General features: G+C 50.4%; 1 long non-coding RNA gene and 1 pseudogene across 2 annotated transcripts; one reads left to right on the top strand and one right to left on the bottom strand.

Annotated features, from left to right (window-relative positions):
* Positions 1–1357: 1357 nt before the first annotated feature.
* Positions 1358–20830, bottom strand: LOC114485494 (uncharacterized). Of its 2 annotated transcripts, XR_003678909.2 has the most exons (4): positions 20304–20830; positions 19674–19813; positions 17805–17899; positions 1358–6615 (listed from the first exon to the last, which is right to left on the bottom strand). It is a non-coding gene; the product is annotated as an uncharacterized lncRNA (long non-coding RNA). The 2 variants fall into 2 exon arrangements; XR_003678908.2 differs by lacking the exon at positions 19674–19813.
* A 477-nt stretch (positions 20831–21307) lies between these two features.
* LOC114485493 (translation initiation factor IF-2-like) lies at positions 21308–21746 on the top strand (annotated as a pseudogene).
* Positions 21747–21963: the final 217 nt, after the last annotated feature.

The raw sequence follows: 21963 nt of genomic DNA, 5'->3' as shown, positions 1-21963 counted from the left end.
ACTTGGGCCCTGCCCCCCAGGGATCCTGATGGAATTGGTCAGGGTTGCTGAGCCCTGGAGGTGTGGGAGGGTGACAACCGACCCAGCTGATTCTAATGGGCAGGCCGAGCTGAGAGCCACAGCTCTAGGCCATGTCACTGCCTCTTACCTGGCAGCCCCACCAAGCAGGTGTCCAAGGTGTCCAGGTGGCCTCCGCCCAGTGTTGACAAGCCAGCCATGTTTCTCACTACCTGGACCCTGGAGTGAGGTCTTGAGCAACCCCAATTTCCATCCAATCTACACTCGAACGAACGCTGGCACACCCAGCCTGCCTCCTGGGGAAGTGTTTGAGTGGAACTGCTCTGCAGGATGTGGAGCTGACACCGTTTGTGACTCTTGTTCCGGGCACTCAGCTGGGCTGTCTGCCCCTCCCACCAAACCAAATGCACTGGCATATGGTTTATCCAGTTTAGCATTTTCTTATATAGGTGGTTTTTTTGTTTTCCTCAGAAAGGAAATAGCTATTTTTCTAAAGATAAATGTAATACATGACTGTTAAAAAAAACTTTTTTTTTCCAGAATATGAAGTAGAAAGTGAAAATCACTCTTAATCCCAACACACAGAGGTGCCCCCACTAAGAAAGAGCAAAGCAGCCCCTGATGGCCAGAGCTGGCAACACTCACAGCCGGGCCTTGGTCTTGTGGACAAAGAACGTTGCCTGCCATTCCCCCATTGAGCATAACCAGCTCCACAGAACCCCCACATCAGCCAAGGCCACTGCCACTGTGAAGATCAAGACAAAGACACGACCATTCTGTAATCGCGTCTGCACAAGACAATAACAAGAGCATCGTCCAAACCACAAAACTAACCAGACAGCTCCCTGTTCTGGCTAATGGGTAACTGTTGTTTTTGTTTTGTTATTACCAATTATAGCCTCGCTCCATTCACCTTGATGTGAATTATTAAGATATCCAATCATAAAATTACCCTGCTTCCCAGCAGCATCCAATTCAAAGCAGAACCCTGCTTGCCTGAACCAACCCCAAAGCACCAACCACAAGCTCAAACCTGATACTAATTCCTTTCTAGCATCTTCTTACCCAGATGCCCCGCACTGCCCATAAGCCCCACTACACATATGTTCTTCGTGTCCTATGGCTAATGAGGATTGACACCATAGATTTTGGAATATATCCTTCCAGGCATTTTTTTCTCTGACTATATATATATATATATATATATATATATATATTTCTGTTGCGGAGCCCAGGCTCCGGACGCGCAGGCTCAGCGCCCATGGCTCACGGGCCCTGCTGCTCCGCGGCATGTGGGATCTTCCCAGACCGGGGCACGAACCCGCGTCCCCTGCAACGGCAGGCGGACTCTCAACCACTGCACCACCAGGGAAGCCCTAGATATATTTTTATTTAAGAATGAAAAGGGGAATTCCCTGGAGGTCCAGTGGTTAGACTAATGCTTTCCCTGCCGGGGGCCCAGGTTCGATCCCTGGTCAGGGAGCTAAGATCCTGCCAGCCGCTTGGTGCAGCCAAATAATAATAATAATAATATAATAAAATGAAAATGAAAAGACTGTAATTCTATTTTACAATCTGCTTTTTGTAAAATTAACCTCTTCAAAAATTATTTTCAACAGCTGCCTCTCCTGCTGTATGGGATGTTGTAGACCTGCTAATACCACTTTCTTTTTTTCTTTTTTTTTTATTGGAGTATAATTGCTTAACAATGTTGTGTTAGTTTCTGCTGTACAACAAAGTGAATCAGCTATATGTATACATATATCTCCATATCCCCTCCCTCCCACCCTCCCTATCCCACCCCTCTAGGTAATCACAGAGCACTGAGCTGATCTCCCTGTGCTGTACAGCAGGGAGATCAGATAGCTTCCCACTAGCTATCTGTTTTACACATGGTAGGGTATATATGTCAATGCTACTCTCTCAATTCGTCCCACCCTCCCCTTGCCCCCGCTTGCTGTGTCCACAAGTGCATTGTTTACGTCTCTGTCTCTATTCCTGCCCTGAAAATAGGTTCATCAGTACCATTTTTCTAGATTCCGCATATATGCGTTAATATACGGTATTTGTTTTTCTCTTTCTGACTTACTTCACTCTGTGTGACAGACTCTAGGTCCAACCACATTGCTAAAATGACCCAATTTCGTTCCTTTTTATGGCTGAGTAATATTCCATTGTATATATGTACCACATCTTCTTTATCCATTCATCTGTCGATGGAAAAATAGGTTGCTTATTACTGCTTTCTAATTGGGTGATTCTGTGTCTCTTTAAGCCCTTTGATAGTAGGCTCATGCGCTCTTCTGATAGCCATGGGCCACTGGCTCTGTTCAGAAAATCCTGAGAAGGGTCACCTCTTTGCCAGGCTTTGGTGCAGGGAAGCCACAGGTGAGGATGGAGATACTATAACTGTTCTCCGTGGGAGCAGAGCCCAGGTCCTCTCAGGTGTGGCAGGAAAAGTTGCCACCAATGCAGAGCCGAGCTTCAGAGCTGGCCCTGAAAGGAGGTTCTCGCTCTCCACCACACTCCCAAAGTGTCGCCCTCACAAAGATCAGGGATGTGGAAGACAATTTATCCTGAGCTTTCAGAACATCCACGGCCTCGGAGGGGATTCCGTCTGGGATAATAGAGCTTGGAAACTATTTTGGCAGATTTATGTTTTACTGGAAGGTTCTCCAGGGTGGTGAAATCAACAAAATTCTGAAACAGCAAGGTCAGTTCGGCTCCATTAATTAATTCAAAACAAGTCCATTAAATCAATGTCAGGGAATGGGCCTTGTTCTAGAGCAGTGTTTCAAACTTTACCGTGCATCCCCAACCACATGGGGATCCTTACAACCGAGTCTTGATTCCATCAGGTGGGTCTGAGAGTCTGCGTCTCTAACAAGCTCCCAGGTGACGCTGATGCTGCCGGAACAGCCAGGCCCTCACTGTCTGGTTGGCACTTACCCCTAAAAGTCTTCAGTAAATTCATACTCATTGCTCACCAACATGCGGGGAGAGTGTGATGATCACCAAATGACATATTAGACCTTTTTTCCCACCTTGGAGGAGTCTTCAGGTCCCTTCAAGGGATGAAGGTGCAGCTGAGCAAATGTCTTGCTCTCCAGACAGGAGTTTGGATACTATACCTGGGCGATGTGGGGTGGCAGAGACAGGGAGAGCTCCCACCTTCCCATAGCAGACTTGATTGGGAGCTTAAACAGACCTGCTCCCAAAGAGCCCCCTTTCAAGGAGTGAATGACCCCGAGGCCCAGGAGCCCCCAGACTGGCACCCCCTGCCCATCTCTATGATTATCTCCAAATAAAATTTCATTATTCCAAACTGAAAGCTGAAAGCAAAAATAGGTTCTAAAAGAGGGAATTCCCTGGTGGTCCAATGGTTAGGACGTGACTCTTTCACTGACAGGGCCCAGGTTCAATCCCTGGTCAGGGAACTAAGATCCTGCAAGTAGCACGGTGCAGCCAGAAAAAAAGGGGGGAGGGTTCCTAAAGAGTTTAGCTAACTTCATGATTGACAGATTCATGAAAGTTTACTCAGAGTAGGGAAAGCCAGCAATTTGGAGAGAAATCTCTTACCTCCTTGGGCAAGCCTTTCTCTCTTCCTCCTTCTGCTGTTGGACCCTTGCTCTGGTCCAGTTGGGCATTTCTCATACTTCCGGGCACTGCTCGCTCCCTGCCACCACCTCTACCTCCACCTTGGTCCCTGACTGACGCCCTCAACTCAATAAGGACTACAGTTGCAGAGCGGCCCATGAACAATATCTATTGAATAGTGGCCAGGCTTCTGGTGACTAAATTCTACACCAAGCAGTCCTGAGCTTCCATTTTCTTGACCTAGAGCTGTGTGTCCAATATGGTAGCCACCAGCCACATATGGCTTTTTAAATTTACATTAATTAAAATAAAATTCAGGGCTTCCCTGGTGGCGCAGTGGTTAAGAATCCGCCTGCCAACGCAGGGGACACTGGTTCAAGCCCTGGTCCGGGAAGGTCCCACATGCCGCGGAGCAACTAAGCCCGTGTGCCACAACTACTGAGCCTGTGCTTTACAGCCCGCCAGCCACCACTACTGAAGCCTGCGCGCCTAGAGCCCGTGCTCTGCAACAAGAGAAGCCACTGCAATGAGATGCCCGCGCACTGCAAAGAAGAGTAGCCCCCGCTCGCCGCAACGAAAACCCACGTGCAGCAACAAAGACCCAACACAGCCAAAAATTCAGCTCCTCAGTTGCACAAGCCACATTCTAAGTGCTCAAGAGTCACATGTGACTCATGGCTACTCTATTGGATGATGCAATTATAACATTTCCATACTTGCAGAAAGTTCTATTGGACAGGGCTATCTAGATGTTACTCACCAAAACCCAACAAGGTCATAGGGTAGTTTTGTGTTTTAGGAAGAGGCATCCCTTCCTCAAGATACCTTACTGACCCCTGCAGAAAAAAAACAAGCAATAAATATTCAGATCTACAACCATGCTGTATATGGTGCCCACCGTTGTGCAGTGCACAACCCACTCCATTGTATGCAGCAAGCTATGAAAGTCCTTCATTGATCCTTTGAGTTTCACTTCTCTCTGCCTTCACCACTTCAGACCATGGCCCCTTATCTTTTCCTTTCGGGGTGGGGATGGGCTGTGGTTTGCAATTGGTCCTTGTTATTAATTTCCTGTAGCTACTGAAACAAGTTACCACAAACTGGGTGGCTTAAAACAACAGAAATTAATTCTTCCACAGTTCTGGGAGCGAAAAATCCAAGGTCAAGGTGTCCTCAGGGCTGCACTCTCTCCAAAGTTTCCCTTCCAGCTTCTGGTGGCTCCAGGTTTTCTTTGGCTGCATAACTTCAATCTCTGCCTCTGTCTTCACATGACCTTCTCCTCTGTATTTGTGAATTCTCTTCTGCTCTTTTTTTTTTTTTTTTTTTTTTGTGGTATGCGGGCCTTCCTCTGTTGTGGCCTCTCCCGTTGCGGAGCACAGGCTCCGGACGCGCAGGCTCAGCGGCCATGGCTCACGGGCCCAGCCGCTCCGCGGCATGTGGGATCCTCCCAGACCGGGGCGCGAACCCGGTTCCCCTGTATCGGCAGGCGGACGCGCAACCACTGCGCCACCAGGGAGGCCCTCTTCTGCTCTTTATAAGGACATTTGTCATTGGATTTGGGACACACCTGGATAATCCAGGATGACCTCATCTCGGGATTCTTAATTACATCTGCAAAGACCCTTTTTCAAAACAAGGTCACATTCATAGTTTTGGGGGCTAGGACATGGACATATCTTTTGGGGGAGCCACCCATCAACCCACTAGAGCCCTTTGTATGAGTGTCTTAATTGCAACCTCTGAAACAGGAGGGAAGGGGGCAGGGCACAACCTTTAAAAGAATGACACAGCCGGTTGCATGGACATATATACACTACCAAATGTAAAATAGATACCTAGTGGGAAGCAGCCACATAGCACAGGGAGATCAGCTCCGTGCTTTGTGTCTACCTAGAGGGGTGGGATAGGGAGGCTGGGAGGGAGACGCAAGAGGGAGGAGATACGGGGATATATGTATATGTATAGCTGATTCACTTTGTTATACAGCAGAAACTAACACACCATTGTAAAGCAATTATACCCCAATAAAGATGTTAAAAATAAATAAATAAACTACAGTAAGATACCAAAAAAAAAAAGAAGAAGAAGAAAAAAGAAGGACATAGCAGGTTGAAGATACAACATAAACTGGTTAGAACCAACTAGGTCCAAGGTGGCAGAAGATTTGACTCCCAGTGGACCTTGAGCCTCATTATACAGTCATCGTAATACATTAGCATGATCAACGACACACCCACCGGCACCATGACAGCTCTGAGGCTGACCATACAAGGCCAAAAACTGGGCAGTGCCCAGTTCCTGGAAATCCACACCCCTTCTCCAAAATAGTTGGAATAATTCTCCCACTCATTAGCCTATGAAATTACCCAGCCCATAAAAACTATCCACACCATATTTCAGGGCCGCTTTTGCCTTTTGATACAGACTGCATTCTGTCTATGGAATGTGTTATCTCTCTCAATAAATCTACTTCTTACCTTTCACTTTGCCTCCAGCTGAATTCCTTCTGGGATGAGACACAAAGAACCTGAGCTTCATTAAGTCCTGAGACCATGTGTGTGATTACAATTAAAAGACAGTGGGTTCGAGTCCCAGGCCATGGGTTCAAGTCCCATCTGAGTTGTGCGGTTTCATCCCATCTGAGACCAGTTGTGCGGTTTCACTTCCATCTGGACATGTTCAGCACTCCTCTGACTGACGAGTTTTCCCCTGAACTAAACTGTTTGGACCCAAAGCCAAAGCTCCATCACCACCAGGAGATACACCCCCTGCTGCAAGCGGGTCCCCCTTCGTTCAGTACAGTGGAGGGCGACTTGCTCCTTCCCACCTCAGAACCATCTGTAGGGGTCCCTACACCTTCTCAGACAACAGGCACAGGTTCATCTTCATGTGAGAGTCTGCAGCCTTCCAAGTCCTCTCACATCACCCTATAAGGACGGCTCTGTTCAGTCACCGAGGCTTCAGGTGGACAGTGCATTGATAAAGATGGGACTGGAGATGCTGAAGGAAAGGGAAGAGATGAGAGAATCATCATAATAGTAAAAATAATGATGGCTGCTAACACTTATATAGTACCACGTACCAGCTACTATTTTAAGTCTTTTATGGCTGTTGACATTGTAATCCCAACAACTCTAGTCTGTAGATGCTCTAATCCCTACATCAGAGGTGAGGGATCTGAGGCAGAGAGAGATTAAGGAATGCGCCCAAGTATGAGATGGTTCAGAGCCAGAACGTGAACCCAGGCAGTCGGGCTCCAAGAGCCACACTCCAACAAGAGAAGACATTGCGTAGGCTGGACGTTTCTGGAGGCTTAGAGGAGCTGCAAGATGTGACAGAAGAAAGGTGCTTCTGAGAAATGCTACTGAGTCCATCCTCAGCAGAGTAGGTGCAAGTAGAGCTTGGAAGTCCTTTTTAACGTCGTTTGGTTAACAAATGTCTGGGAACAGGCTTTGAGCCAAGAGCCTGGGCCGTGTGGGGACCTGGCTGGTACTACCACGTCCAGCCTCCATCTCCTCCTGTGTTTCCGCATCCAGCCAATACACATGCATGAGTCAGTAAAGAAGTTCGGGACTTCCCTGGTGGCGCAGTGGTTAAGAATCCGCCTGCCAATGCAGGGGACACGGGTTCGAGCTCTGCCGGGAAGATCCCACATGCCGCGGATGCAACTAAGCCCGTGCGCTACTGAGCCAACTACTGAGCCTGCGCTCTAGAGCCCGTGAGCCACAACGACTGACGCCTGCGCTCTGGAGCCCGCGAGCCACAACGACTGACGCCTGCGCTCTAGAGCCCGCGTGCCGCAACTACTGACGCCTGCGCACCTAGAGCCCGTGCTCCGCAAAAAGAGAAGCCACCGCACCGCAACGAAGAGTATCCCCCGCTCGCCCCAACTAGAGAAAGCCCGTGCGCAGCAATGAAGACCCAACAGCAGCCAAAAATAAATAAATAAAATAAATAAATTTATTAAAAAATAAAATAAAATAAAAAAAGGAAGTTCATGATCAGAAGAAACAGAGCTCTCTCCCTACCACATGCAGACGTTTCTTGTCATCCTACTTTTGTGAGGTGTTGAGGGGGAGGAATAGTGACCCAAGGTGGCGGGAGTGCCAGAGACATGAGAAATGCCCAAGATAAGGAAGGCTTGAGCCCTCTGTGGGAGACATCTGAGGAGGGCTAAGCGGCAGAGACAACTCAGAGTAACCCCTGGGGATGGGGGTGGGAGCACCATGGGGGCCTATATGTTCCAGTTTCACCAGACTCAACCAAGCACACAGGCTGGGTTTAAGAGGCTGGTTTTCAGCCTGTCAGGAATTACCAAATGAGCCCCACGAGAGTGGGGACTGGGGGCAATTCTCAACGTGCTGCCGAGAGCACCACAGCCTTGCCCAGCGCGTTCACTCAGCTCTGTGACAGGAGGGTTACAAGCCCAGGAGATGGGGCTCCTGGCGTGTCACAGAGAAGTACAGCTGTTTCCTTTCAGCATTATTTTCTAGTGGAAATTTCACAGTCATGAGCCAAGCTTGGGGGTAGTGGAGGAGGCTGGAACCTGACATAGTAGAATAACAGAGTAGACAGTAGCTATTTCCTCCTGAGCTAGCTAGGACTCTCCTGGGTAGCAAAGAGCAATAGAATGGGCCCAGGTTTAAGAATCAGAGTGGTCTGGGGACTTCCCTGGTGGTCCAATGGTTGAGAATCTGCCTTCCAATGCAGGGAACGCAGGTTCAACCCCCGGTCAGGGAACTAAGATCCCACATGCCGCGGGGCAACTAAGCCCGTGCGCTCTAGATCCCACACACCACAAGTAGAGAGAAGCCGCACTGCTCAACAAAAGATCCCGTGTGCCGCAACTGAGACCAGATACAGCCAAATAAATAAATACATAAATATTAAAAAAAAAAAAAAAAGAAGAAGAATCAGAGTGGTCTGGCTGTGAGTTCTGACTCTAGCATTTTCTGTGTGACCTGAGGAAAGTTCCACAAACTCCCTGGGCCTCAGTTTCATCTTCTGTGAAAATGGGACTAAAAGCACCGCACAAGAGATGCTTATCAAAGCCATGCTCTGCTCACAGGCTGTCCTTCCTTCCTTCCTTTCTCAGCACTCCAGTGAATGCTCTGGTCCAACATTCAAGCTGAAACTTCCCAGGGCAGGCCTGCCCCTTTTTTCTCCTTCCCTATTCCTTTCCTGTTTTCTGGGAAAGGACAGGAGAACAGCTGCCACACAGCCCTGGGAGGAAAGCCACGAGGAGACCTGCCTCTCAGCAGAGCTAGCATAGCAGGGGGCCTGTGAGGCTGGAGGGTCTGCAGCTCTCCCAGAGCCCTCAGGCAGGCAGGCTCCACTCACCTTCTGGGGAGAGACTGCTGGACTCTCTCACCCAGTGATTTCCCAGGGCTCCTGGGCAGCAGGTGCCCACACTCCCCCCCACCCCGATTACCTGTGGGCAGCACACAAATAACTAGTCACCCAGCTAATGCCCAGGGATTGGCACTTCAGCCTGGCAGGAAAGGCCCGTGGGTATCGATGACCTATTCGATGACCTCAACCCCAGAGAATGTGGGGAAATTCAGGGTGAGCAGGGCTGACACAGGCAGACCTGAAGGAGAGGTCAGTGCAGGCTGGGGCGTTTACAGGGTCAGCTCAGGTGTGGCTCAGTGTTGCTATACCCCAGGGGGGGTCAGGGTGACCTCTCAAGACTGCGGGAGGTGGCCCGACGTGTGGTCTGGGAGCCCTGGTGCACTTGTAGATGTGTTGGCAGCTGCCAGGAGAAGGCTGAATTGTTTCCAGGTTGTTTTCAAGGCTTCCTTCTGCAGCTGTTGGGCCCCGCCTGTTCCCTCCAGGGAGATCTCCGAGAAGAGCCTCAGGGCCTTTTCCCAGGGCCCTACACAGCAGCCCTGGAGTTGTAGGCCTGGTCTCCCTGGAGTCCCTGACACGAGGCGTATGCCTGCCAGACTCTTTTCCAGAAGTCACTTTTCTGCCTTCCCCTACTGGGGTGGATGGAGGCCCACACAAGGTTGCCAGATTGAGCAAATGAAAATACATGATGGCCAGTTCAATTTGAATCTCAGATAAATGACAAATAATTTTTTTAGTAGAGGCTTGTCCCATGCAATATTCAGAACATGCTTTTATACTAACAAAATATTCGTTGTTTTATCTGGAACTCAAATGTAACAGGCCATCTTGTATTTTATCTGGCAACCCTGGCCTCACCTCATTCTTTAAATTCTAGGAATGTCCCTCTTCTCTGCTTCTTATCTATGGGAAGATAACTGAACATCAGGGTACATAAGAGGCATTGGTATTTTTCATGTTATTGTAGATATTAACCTGGTTTTAAAACTCTGGAACACTACTGATGTTTGCATACATTTTTGAAGCTGATCTATCTTATTAACTCTGTATTTCACAGTGACCTACAGTAATGAAAACCTCCAAAAAAAAAATGAAAATAAAAACCTCTAGTGGAAAACTTATTTTCCTTCACGTTTCTTTCTTATTTTTGTTACCCTTGTATGTTTTGGAAACGTCCTGCCAGTATATAGGAAGCCACACTATCCTTACCTTATTGTCAAAGCTGTTGAGGAAAATACTCTACCTTTGTCTTCTGTTCCTTTTAAGAAAAGCCCAGCTACCACCTTGTCCCCTATTTCCCTTTGGAAAGGGAAGCTGCTAGGCTGGTCCCCGCTTTCTCGAGAGGAGGGCTGACTGGTGAATGACAGACAACCCTGGTGTATGGACACTCTTGAAATTATACTCTAGATTGGAGGGTATGAGGTTCAAGGCCCAATCCTAAGGGCCAGGGCCTCAGAAGCTCTCCAGCTGAACATGCGTGGGGCTGCGGAAACATGTCCCATTCACTTTTATCTCCTTCTACCCCCTTTCCCACATTTTCCCCCCAAAGTATTAGAAACAGCAATGTTCCAACATCCAGAGTCGCAGGAGTAGGGTGTGGCCAAGGCTTCCCCCAGGGCACGCACAGGGGTCCCAGGTCTCTGCCTCTGGCTATGTGTCAGGGACCTGAACCACTTTGCAAATGCACCTCAACACGGAGGGCCTGCCCTGGCAGCCACCCGGCCCCTCCAAGGCCCAGCTGTTCCTCCAGGTCACTGGGAAAGAACCTTTGGGAACATCTGGCCCTCTCCAGGCAGCACCTTGGCAAGGGCCTAGTTTGGGCTCTCTCTGCCTCTCAGGAGAGACAGCTCCCGACCAGCCCCCTGCATCCTGGACGCAGGCCATTCTCAGCCACGCCAGGCAGGGCCTCCTGGGCCAGTCCTGCAGCACCCCGGCTGCAGGCTCCCCTCTCCCGCTCCCTCCTGCCTCTCCCCACGCCTGTCTCCCAGGATTCCTGAGGACTTTGTCAGGGTGCCTCAGGCCAACATCACACCCACCTTGGCTCAGACAGTGTGAGACAATGTATATGCCATCCAGGGGTGGATCCGGTGAGCTCCCAGGTTGACATCTGGGCGATGGCTTAATAGCACTCACCCACCTGCCCTAAAGCCTGGCTTCCATCTCTCATCATCTTCTTCCATCACTGTGCTCTTAGGGAGCACAGTGGCTAAGCTCTCAGTCTCAGATTGAAATGGCTGGGTTCTCATACTGGCCCTCTCACCTAGTAGGCTAAGTTACTTAACTTCTCTGTACCTCAGTTCTCTCATCTGTGAAAGGGGCTAATCATCATCGCTATTTCATAAGGCTGTTGTGAGGATTAAATTAGCAAAGCATGTAAGGAGCTTAGAAAATTTCCTGGCACATAGTAAATGCTTACTAAATGTTAGTCGTTTGCTATTATGTAGACTGGCCAGATGTCCTCTGTGGTCACCCACATTTGGTCTCTGCAGTGGGCAGTACACAATACCAGGCATTAAAGGGCAGACGAGACATTGATGCTGTTGTTCTCATTCTATGCTTTTGGGTCTCCTTGGAGAAAATCTGAAAGCACCTGCATAGTAGATTTCTCTTGTGCTTTGTGGCCACCTCTGCATGAATCCTTTGAATGCGCTTCCTGTGTTTGGGTAAGATCCCACATTAGATGTCCATCCTCCCCAAGGTAAGAAGCCAGAAACTCGATTTCCCAGCCTGCCTTGCAGTGTGGCACAGATTCATGACCCAGGTTCCACCAATCAGATGTATTCACGAGAGACCTTGAGGAAGCAAGAGCCTGCAGGCACCTCAAAGGCAAATGACTCTCCTCCATACTTTCCTACACTTCTCCATAGAGGCTGTTATGGCTTGAATTATGTCCACCCTCAAAAAAATAAGACATGTCGGAGTCCTAAGCCTTAGAAGCTCAGAATGTGACCTTTGTTGAAGATAAAGTCTTTCCAGAGATGATCAAGTTAATGAGGCCATTAGGGTGGGCTCTAATTTAACACCATTGGTGTCTTTATAAAAAGGGGAAATTTGGATAAACAGACACACAGGGAGAACACCATGTGAAGATGCAGGCAGAAGTTGGGGTGCTGCAGCTGTACACCAAGGAACACCAAAGATTGCCAGCACTCAGCAGAAGTGAGGGGAAAGGCCTGGAATAGCTTTGCCCTTTCAGGCCTCACAGCCTCTCAGAGGGAACCAACCCTGCCCAGACCTCAATCCTGGATTTCTAACCTCTAGAACTGTGAGAAAATACATTTCTGTTGCTTAAGTCACCCAATCTGTGGTACTTTGTTACAGCAGCCCTAGGAAACGAATGTGGAGGAGAAGCGCCTATGCTTCTGTGTCAAATGTAAGCTCTTAAGAGCAGGAAATTTTGTCTGTTTTATTTGCTGGCACCTAGATGGTGCCCAAGAAATATATATTCAATAAATGAATGTCCTAGGGACTTCCCTGGTGGTGCAGTGGTTAAGAACCTGCCTGCCAATGCAGGGGACACGGGTTCGAGCCCTGGTCCAGGAAGATCCCACATGCCGCAGAGCAACTAAGCCCGTGCACCACAACTACTGAGCCTGCGCTCTAGAGCCCGCGAACCACAACTACTGAGCCCACGCGCCATAACTACTGAAGCCCGCACGCCTAGAGCCCCTGCTCTGCAACAGAAGACACCAAAAGCCCGTGCACCACAAGGAAGAGTAGCCCCCGCTCGCCACAACTAGAGAAAGCCGGCACGCAGCAATGAAGACCCAACATAGCCATAAATAAATAAATAAATAAATAAATTTTAAGGACATAAATAAATAAATAAATAAATAAATGTCCTCTTCATAGTTCACAGCCCAGGACGCACAGGACAGGGAAAAGTCCCACATTCAAAGACTGCCCATTTCTCATCCATTACCATCGGTCTCAGCTGTGATCAGAGGACCGTGCCTGCCCCCGCTCCCTGCAGAGGACCCAGAGCCCACCCGACGCAGCAGGGTTGCAGGAGCTGTGTGGACGGCCATGTGGCCCTGTGGCTCTCAGGCCCGAGTGACCGCTGAAGAGACCGTAGAAATCCTACTCCAACTCTTTCATTGTATTTTTAAATTTTCCTTTCATTTTATTTTGAAATTTTTATTGGAGTATAGTTGATTTACCAACTCTTTCATTTTAAAGCACAAAGCCCATGAGGCCCAGTGCAGGTTTAAGTAACTCCCTGACCCATCCCTTTCTATGGCACAGCACAGCCACCCCAGGTGACCCTCAAGCTCGGCTGAAAGACACATCAGCACAGACCCTTTCGATATGCCTTCCATGCCATCTTGCCTACCCAAAGGTTTCTTTCTTTCTTTTTTTTTCTTTCATGCATAGCAGGGTCACACCAAGGAGGCACTTAGTGCAGGGGGAGCCTCTGAGTTCTGAAGAGAAGTGCTATTATGCCTGGGGTCAGTACAGGGGTTCCTGTTACATAACTGCCTGGCCTGATTTCTTTGGGGCCTAGTCTAATTTCTGTGTGGCAATGGCCTGGGGGAAGGGGGAAGGGTCTGCACAATAGAGTTGACTAGTCTAAGCATGGTCAGGTGGGACCTTCTCTCATTTGGACTCTGAGCATGTGAATGTGTGTGTGAGTGTATGCGTGTGCACGTGTGTGTGTGTGTGTGCACGTGTGTGTGTGTGTGTGTGTGTGTGTGTGTGTGTGTGTGTGTGTGGTAGACCTAGGAAGCCTCTTTCCCAGAGGAAGAAAAGGCAGTTGCCCAATGTCCTGTGGAGTTAAGCGGCCTCTCTCCATCCTCATGTGCAGACCAGAGCATAATGAGGACTGAAGTCACCCATCCAGATGGGTCACGGGGGCCCTGGGCAGGCCACACCCAGGACTGTCTGGGAATGGGCCTCCTTTGTGTTAGGAAATGTGAGCCTCCCAGATTGCACACGGGGCTGGGTGTGTCCCGAACAGAGAGCCCTTTGTGCCTGGGAGAACGTTGGCCCCGTTTGTTCTGGAGGACGTCCAGGCACTGCCCACCTGCAGCCATCCCACCCCGGGGCTCCCTGCCTTTCCTCTCCAGCTGCACTTCCCTTCCTCATGGGGTGCGGCCACCCTACTGAGGGCAGGGCACTAAGGAGGAGGCCTGGGCTTTGCCAGAAGGGCGACCCTGGGAGCCCCTGGCTGGAGACCAGGGTGACTCCAAGGACAGCTGTCACAGAGAAGAGAGGGCTCTGGGACGGACTCACACGCTGGGCAGGCTGACAGAGCAGGGGCTGCTGACAGACCCACCCTGGGGCACCAGGAGCCCGGAGAGAGCTCCAGGCAGAAAAGCCCTTCCTGCTCATCCTGCCTGGGTAGGGTGGGAGACAGCATGAGCTGGCTTGCTGCTGGGGAGACACTATAACTGAAGGTCCACGATTATAATTGCAACTGTTCGTGTTCCTTTAAAAATTAAATTAAAAAAAAAAAAAACCCAAGAAATCTCATGCTTGTCAGAGCCTTCCTCCCCCGCTGTCGGCTCCCATTATGAATCTGTGGCATCTTCTGCTGAGAGTTAATTACATGTTGTATGAAAGTTACAGGGCTTCCTTTTACAGTTTTTCCTCCTTGATGGGTCCTAACCCTTTTGGCTGCCTTCCTCTGCTCCCTCCCCATGCCTCAGGGAAGAAGGCACAACCGGCCTGACCTCCTGCCCTGTGCTCCCCAGAGCCCCGGCTCTCAGCCCCACTGCTGGGGCCTCCCTGAGTTGGTGAGCTGACGACAGCCCTGCCCATCCAGGTGTCATTTCCCACCGCGGGGCGATCCAGTCCTGCCAGAGCGCTGGGGATTATGACACAGCACAAATGGAAGGTGTTATTAAAAGGGGCCACGCACTTCACCCACCTCCTGTGGCCCTCTTCCCGCCCAAACAGGGCGGATCAGGTGCGGGGTCCTGCAGCCTGAAGCCATCTATTCCACGAGAGGGCGAGAGGGCGCAGAGCGGGGATATGGTCCCTGCCAGGAGGCTAGATGCCCTTTTTTCTTACAGCTCCCACCTGGAGCTGTCTTCTTTCTCAGGATGGCTCATCTTTTCTCCTAGGAGGCTGTGACCAACTCCGGAAGCAACAAGTGTGGACTAATACCCTGAATTATTGCCTCTTTGCGGTGTTGAGTTTCACCTACTGACGAGACGGCTGAAATTGCACAGCTGCTGCCCTCCCCCAACCCAGCAGTTACAGCTCCCCTGGGTCTGGACAAGTCACAGCCCCAGAGGGCTGGGAGGGCTTTCTCAGCCAGAGCCTGCCCTGAACCAGCACACACCTCAAAGTGGAGAACTTTCTACTGTCCTCTGATAGCGCTCCCCTAAACCCGTCAATAAAGGACACCTCAGGTTGTGAGTTAAAAGTAATCATGTCTATAATTACGACTCTCAACTAACGGCACGTGGATTACCCACTTGTTAATAGGGCAAAGCTTTCCCTGTGGGCTGATGTCCTCCTGCAGCTACTCAATTCCAACCTAGGGTAGAGTCTGAGAATATTAACTCGTTTTAATTAGCCTAATGTAAATTAGGAAACACTACCTGCTGTTACTGAGTTCCAAAATATAATACAATTATGAATTTTCTATTCTTTTGAATATGTTTTGCAGCTTCCGGTCTTAGGCACAACCAAGAATGAACTTTATAAAAAGAATAATTTCTCTTCAAAGCAAAAGTGACTGATGTGAGAAACCATGCTGGATTACTGATGAGTCGGTTGTCCACAGCCTCTCAGGCAAGGGGAATTCAAACTCAAGTGTGCAGAGCCTGTAAGAATGCAAATTCCTGGGCCCTGCACCCAGAGATCCTGATTTAGTAGGCCTAGGGTTGGGCCTAGAATTCTGCATTTTTAAATAAGCATCATGGGTAATTCTGAGGCAAGGAGCCATCCAACAACATGTTGAGAAACTCTAGAGGGTTACGGCTATGGCTTATAAACACAGAAATCAGCTGGACACCCAACAGCTGCTACTCTCCTCCCAGCCAGAACTTCCCTGGAATGTATATTCCAGGAAACTATTTATATATCTATTTTTAAAATAACATTAGGGTTTTTTCTCCTTGGTTATAAAGCTAATGCAGAGAATATATATAATGCCATAATAATAATTTTTAAAAATCACTCATAATCTCTTCACAAGAAGGGGGGGAGACTTTTAACATTATGTTGATGTTTTTCTTCCTTGTATATATATATATATATATATATATATATTTTTTTTTTTTTTTTTTTTTTTTTTTTTTTTTTTTTTTTTTTGCTGTATGCGGGCCTCTCACTGTTGTGGCCTCTTCCGTTGCGGAGCACAGGCTCTGGATGCGCAGGCTCAGCGGCCATGGCTCATGGGTCCAGCCGCTCCGCGGCATGTGGGATCCTCCCAGACTGGGGCACGAACCCGTATCCTCTGCATTGGCAGGCGGACTCTCAACCACTGTGCCACCAGGGAAGCCCCCTTGTACATTTTTTATAAAGTTGACAAAATATAGAATATATCATTTTATTTCATTTTTTCCCATGTTACAAATTTTTTTCTGGAAATATCATTTCTAAAGGCGATATAATACCTCCCTCATGTAGATGTGGACTATTTTAATAACCATCCCTAACTGCTGGACATTGAAGTTGTTTCTAATAATTATTATAAACAACATTGAGATGAATACCTCTGTGCATGAGGTTTTATCAACATTTTTGATGACTTCCTACAGCTGGATTCCTAGTTGTGAATCACTGGATTAAAGGATATGAATGTTTCGGAGGCTCCTGATAGATGGACTGCCAACTTGCTGTCCCAATTTGCCCCCTTGCTGGCACAGGGCAGAATGCCCATGTTGACAAACTTCTCAGCCTGTGCGGCAGCCTGTTTATCAAAGGTATTGCTCTTACCATATGTTATGGGTTGAATTGTTTTCCCTAAAAAAGATATTGTAAAATCCTAATCCCCCAGTACCTGTGGATGTGACCTTATTTGGAAACAGGGTCTTTGCAGGTGTAACCAGTTAAGAAGAGGCTATTAGGGTGGGCCCTTATCCAGTATGACTGGGGTTCTAATAAAGAGGAGATTGCCATATGAAGATGCACAAAGAACACCACGTGCTAACAGAGGCAGAGATTGGAGTGATGTAGCTGCAGGCCAAGGAATGCCAAGGATTGCCAGCTATCTGAAGCTAGGAAGCTAGGAAGAGCCAAGGAAGGAGTCCACCCAGAGTCTCAGAGGGAGCAGGGCCCTGCTGATACTTCGATTTCAAACCTCCAGCCTCCAGGACTGAGCAAATACATTTCTGTTGTTTCGAGATACCCAGTTTGTGGTGCTTGGTTATGCAGTCCTAGGAGACTAATATACCATATGTTCCCTGGATTGGTGTCAGATGGGCCAGAAAGAGCTGAGGTGGGGTGCAAAGGACAGTTCTTACTCCCTCTCCAAAGGATGTCCAATGCAGCCCATTAATCTGTCCTTCCTGGGAACATTACCTGCTCCCATTCACAGGAGCAAGAGTCCAGGGCCTGGCATGTGGCTCTGGGACCCATCACACACTAGAGCAGGGTCTGATTTAGTGTTTTCCCTCAGGGTAACATCTCACACAGTCAAGGGGCACACAAAATATAAACTTTGCATTTGTCTTCAAGCTCTTGGATTTGACTCAATGAATAAGTATTTATTAGGCTCTTTCAACACCTCCTGCACTAAAGGCTCATTCAGCAGCTCAAACATGCCAGTGTCTGGGCAAAGGTCATCTTTGTCACTGATTAGGCCTCAGAATGATTCATTATCAGGTTTCTCTCAGGCCTGAAACCCACGATTGGTTAGCAGATTGTGCTGCTCTTAAATTCCTTACCTCTCCTAGAGATGTTGGTCTTTGCTCCAGTGGCTTCTGAAAAGAGCTCAACACTCTCTCAGTTTGAACTTCTTGACTCTGGACAGACCCTAAACCTAAAGAATCCCAATGGAGAAGATTATACACTTAAGGAAGTTGTTATTCCAACAGTTAGAAAGTCTAAAACATTTTAAGCTACCCTTTACAGAGCTCCCACCAAGTGTCAATTACCTCCTCTGGTCCTCACAAGAGCCCTAAGAGGTAGGTATAAGGATCTCTATTTAACAGGAGAAGAAACCAAGGCACAGACAGATCAGCAGGTGGCCCAAGGTAGCAGAGCTCAGACACGGCAGAGCCAGAGACGGAACCAGATTTTCTGACACACAGTCCCCCGCTCTCTGCTCCATTACGTGGTCAAGGATGGCTGGAGAAGGTTAGCTTTTCAGTGGAGTGATAAACGCTACCAAGGGATGCCAGATGTTTTGAGGAGTTACACCAAATCTTTTGAGGCAGATATTCCTCATTTGGCTCAGTTTCATCTCCAACTTTTCTGGCATCTGCAGTAATACAGACCTTTGTTACACGACCCCTGAAAACAGTCTAATCTCTGCTAATTCATCTCCTAATTTTGTATCTCACTTTCAATATATCTATTCCTCAGAAGTTGCAAGGAAAATGAGACCTCTAAATACATACCAGGAATCTCATATTTAATGGTATGCTTTGAAAAAAGTTTTGTGAAGCGTTGTAGCCCTTATTTTTTGTATGACTGTGGATTTACACATGACATGTTAGCTTCAGTTAGGTCCACCTGCATTCCTGGATGTGCAGGCACACGCAACGGGCTGGCTGGCTTTAGTGAAGTACACTTAGGCTCCATCAACCCTTTGCCCTAGTTCCAACTGCTAAGGGAAGGTGCATAAGCTCTCCCTGCTGAACAGCTGCCAGGTGTCAATCAGGATAACAAGCCAGGGTCCCAAAGGCTGGGCGGAATTGTCAGGCAAAGAGCAGGTTGGGTCAAAACCCAGGATGAAGCTCTCGTGGAAGGTGGAAGCAGCAGACACAGCAAACAGGAAGTGCCCTCAGACACAAAGGAGGCTATCAGGCCAAGCGTGGGGCAGAGGAGGGCAGAGTTGACAGCTAATTCACTTCCCCATGAGTTCCACCAAGAGGGAGTTGCAAAGATGAAACTCTGGGCCTCCCAGTAGGCCTGTGGGTAGAGAGGGAAGTTGAAGACAGCAAAACCTCTCAGGCCAAGCAAAGCATGGTAAGGGTTACAGTGCAGGTGTGGAGGGTTACAAGCCCGCAGATTGTAGAATGGGAGAAAAGAGCTTCACCCAGACGGTGATAACTGTCTCTCTGACAGATACATGAGAAATCAGAATTTGAAACAGTGGAGGAAGCAGCCTCTACCAAGAGAGTTCTCAGCATGAAAAAAAAAGTGGAAGTTGGGGGTTGCAGTGTTTGTGGCTTAAGTATCCGGCCACAGCCCCTGTTCTGCACCTGGCCTTAGCCTCCTAGGATAACCCCCACTGGTCCAGCCAACCAACTTCCCCGAAGGGCAACCACACAGGGCCCAGGACCTCCTCCTACTAACACTTTCCATACCGATCCCCAGCCAGTATTTCTGCCCTTTGATGTCACAGGGCTCTGCATCTTGTCCCACCTCAGCAAATTAGACCCCCTGGTTTCCCAAGAGCTGTTATTTTTAACTCTTCTACAGAGGCCTGGAATACAGAGCTTCCCAGAAGTCTGGCTCAATGCTATTTTGACCTGGCAGGAATGAGCCACCCATCCACACACTTGGGAGAAGGCTGCCCAAGGAGAAGGGGGCCAGGAGCTCTTGCTCTGAGTTTGAATGGGGGTCACATGGGGCAAGAGGCGGCTCACATGGTCCTGTGAGGCCATACTGACAAACAGCTCTGGACAGATCCGGATGGGTTTGGTTCACCCAGCTGTTGTGCTACTTCTGCCTGCAAGATGAGACACAACACCCCCTCCATGGGCTGGCATCACTTGTTGAGCTGTGGCTTTGGAAAGAACGGCAAGTTAAATCCCGGAAAGAGACTGAGAATAAATTGCGGCTGGAGGCCCACTAATGGCAGTTGTGTCTTTCTCACCCTGGGGGTCAAGGGAGGGTGGGGTGAGGTGGGATGGAGTGGGAGAGGAGGAAACCCAGGTGCCTGTGGAGCTTTGCTGCCTTTCTGTCTTCCTGGCCCCTCTCCCTTCTGACAAGGGCAGAGAAAACTGTCAGGGTTAAGGAAGCTTCTAGGTGCCGCTTCGGCCACTGCACGTGGGTGCTTTTTAAAGGGTCTTTTGCCCTTCTTGAGCATCCTAGAGCCACAGGAGGCAGCCTCTCAAAATGGGTGCTCAACACAGACAGTGGCAGACCAGAGCACCCAGAGGCTCCAGCCTCTTTCTCAGAGGAAGAAGCCCAGGATCCACATTCCTTCCTGCAGCGAATCCATTTTCTTTCCTCTGAGGATTTTGGCCTAATTCCTCAGGTAGTAGGAAACTCACCTTTCCAAGGACTGCAGTTATGTCCTTGGCATGTTCTTAAAATTCTTCTTCCTTCTTTTTACGCCTCCTTCCTTCTTCCTACTACTCCCCCCGCCTTCACTGGGCAGCCACCCACCCTCAACTTACTCAGCCTCTCCAATTCTTTGACCCTTGGACAGACATCCTTTGAGGGGTGGGAGGTGGAGGAGTCTCCAGCCCTAACCCCATCCCACCGCGGTCAACGGAGGCCATTGGGTTAGGCCAGTGCATTTCTTCAGGTCCAACCCTAACCAGGCAGGGCCAGCCCTCCAGGCTTGGCCAGAGCTGCTCCCATCAAAGGGATCTGGGCCGCGTTCTCCAGACACGAACGTTCCCTGGTGGCCTGGGGCCAAGCGTGTCCACTCGCGGTTCTTCTCCTCCCCCAGAAACGTGGCCTGGGGCCTTTCCCAGCAAGGGCCTCTCCCTCCCCCACGCCTCCCTAAGCCACCCACCCAGCGCCGGCTCCAGCACGTGGCTCCGGGCGCAGGTTCCCTCCCCGCCCCGGCAGCTCCGCAGGGCGGTTTTCAGCCTCTCGGTTCCCCTACCCCCCGTGACTTCTTGTAAAAAGCTCCGCTCGTCCCCACCCACCTCCGCCCTCCCGCGGCTGCCAGCCCCGGCCAGCCCCGCACCGCCTCCCCCGGAGGCAGCGCTCTCTCCCAGCCCCTGGCAGCGGGCTCAGCTTCGGAAACTGTTGACTCAGAGGGTGGCCGGGCGGCCAGCGTCTGATGTCAGCTTGGACTGGGGCCAGGGGAGCCGAGGGGCCGGGGGAGGAGGGTGCCGGAGGCGGGCGGGAGCGGGAGGCGGGAGGCGCTGGGCGCGCGGGAGGAGCCAGACGCCGGGCGCGGGGCGCGGGGCGCGGAGCCGGGCCCTCCTAGGGGCCGCTCGGCCGCGGCGGGGGCCTGCTCTCGGCGTCCCGGCTCCGCGCTGCGCGCTCGGCGGCTGCGGCTGCCCAGGCGCCCGTGAGTCACGGTGCGTCACCGGAGCAGATGCCCAGGGAGGCTGGAGGCTCCCCGGCTCCCGCTGACTCATCAGAAAGCCCTGCCCCGCGGCCAGGGAGGCGGGCGGCGGGGCGGGGGAGCGGCCCGGGCCGGCGGCTGCCGAGGTCGTTTGAGGCGCTCCGAGCCGGAAAACCCCAAGAAGGCGGCTGCGGCGGGGGCGCTGGGGGTGCTCGGCGGGGAGCGGGGACGATTGGCAGCGACCGGGGTCACCTGCGGCGCGGGCCGGCGGACGCCCAGCTGTCGGGAGGAGGCGGTTCCGTGGCACCAGCACTGGCCTCGGCGGCGCCCGAGGTCGCGAGGTCCTACCCCTCCCTTTAAGACTTTGGGTCTGCCTGTGGGAAGAGACTGCGCCAGCATCCAGGGCCTCGACGCTCTCATCCCCCGCCTCAGTCTTTCTGCCCGTCCCTCCCCAGGGGAAGCTACTCTGGTGCTAAGAACACCACGTGCTGGGTCAAGGCTTGGCCTCAGCTCTTTCCTGTCGCTGCCGGCTAACCACAAGGCCCCCTGACACTCCGGAAATGGAGCGGACGGGCCAGAGAACTATCAGGAAGGGGCATGAGCAGAGAGGATTTATCTTTGGGGCTGTCCACCCTGTCCTGGAACAGGGACAAATTCTGTAGCATTCAGGAAAAGCGTGGGGCGCC

Source organism: Physeter macrocephalus, unplaced genomic scaffold, assembly GCF_002837175.3.
Source record: "Physeter macrocephalus isolate SW-GA unplaced genomic scaffold, ASM283717v5 random_1201, whole genome shotgun sequence".
Taxonomy (NCBI): Eukaryota; Metazoa; Chordata; class Mammalia; order Artiodactyla; family Physeteridae; genus Physeter; species Physeter macrocephalus.
This window is presented reverse-complemented; position numbering and strand designations above follow the sequence as displayed.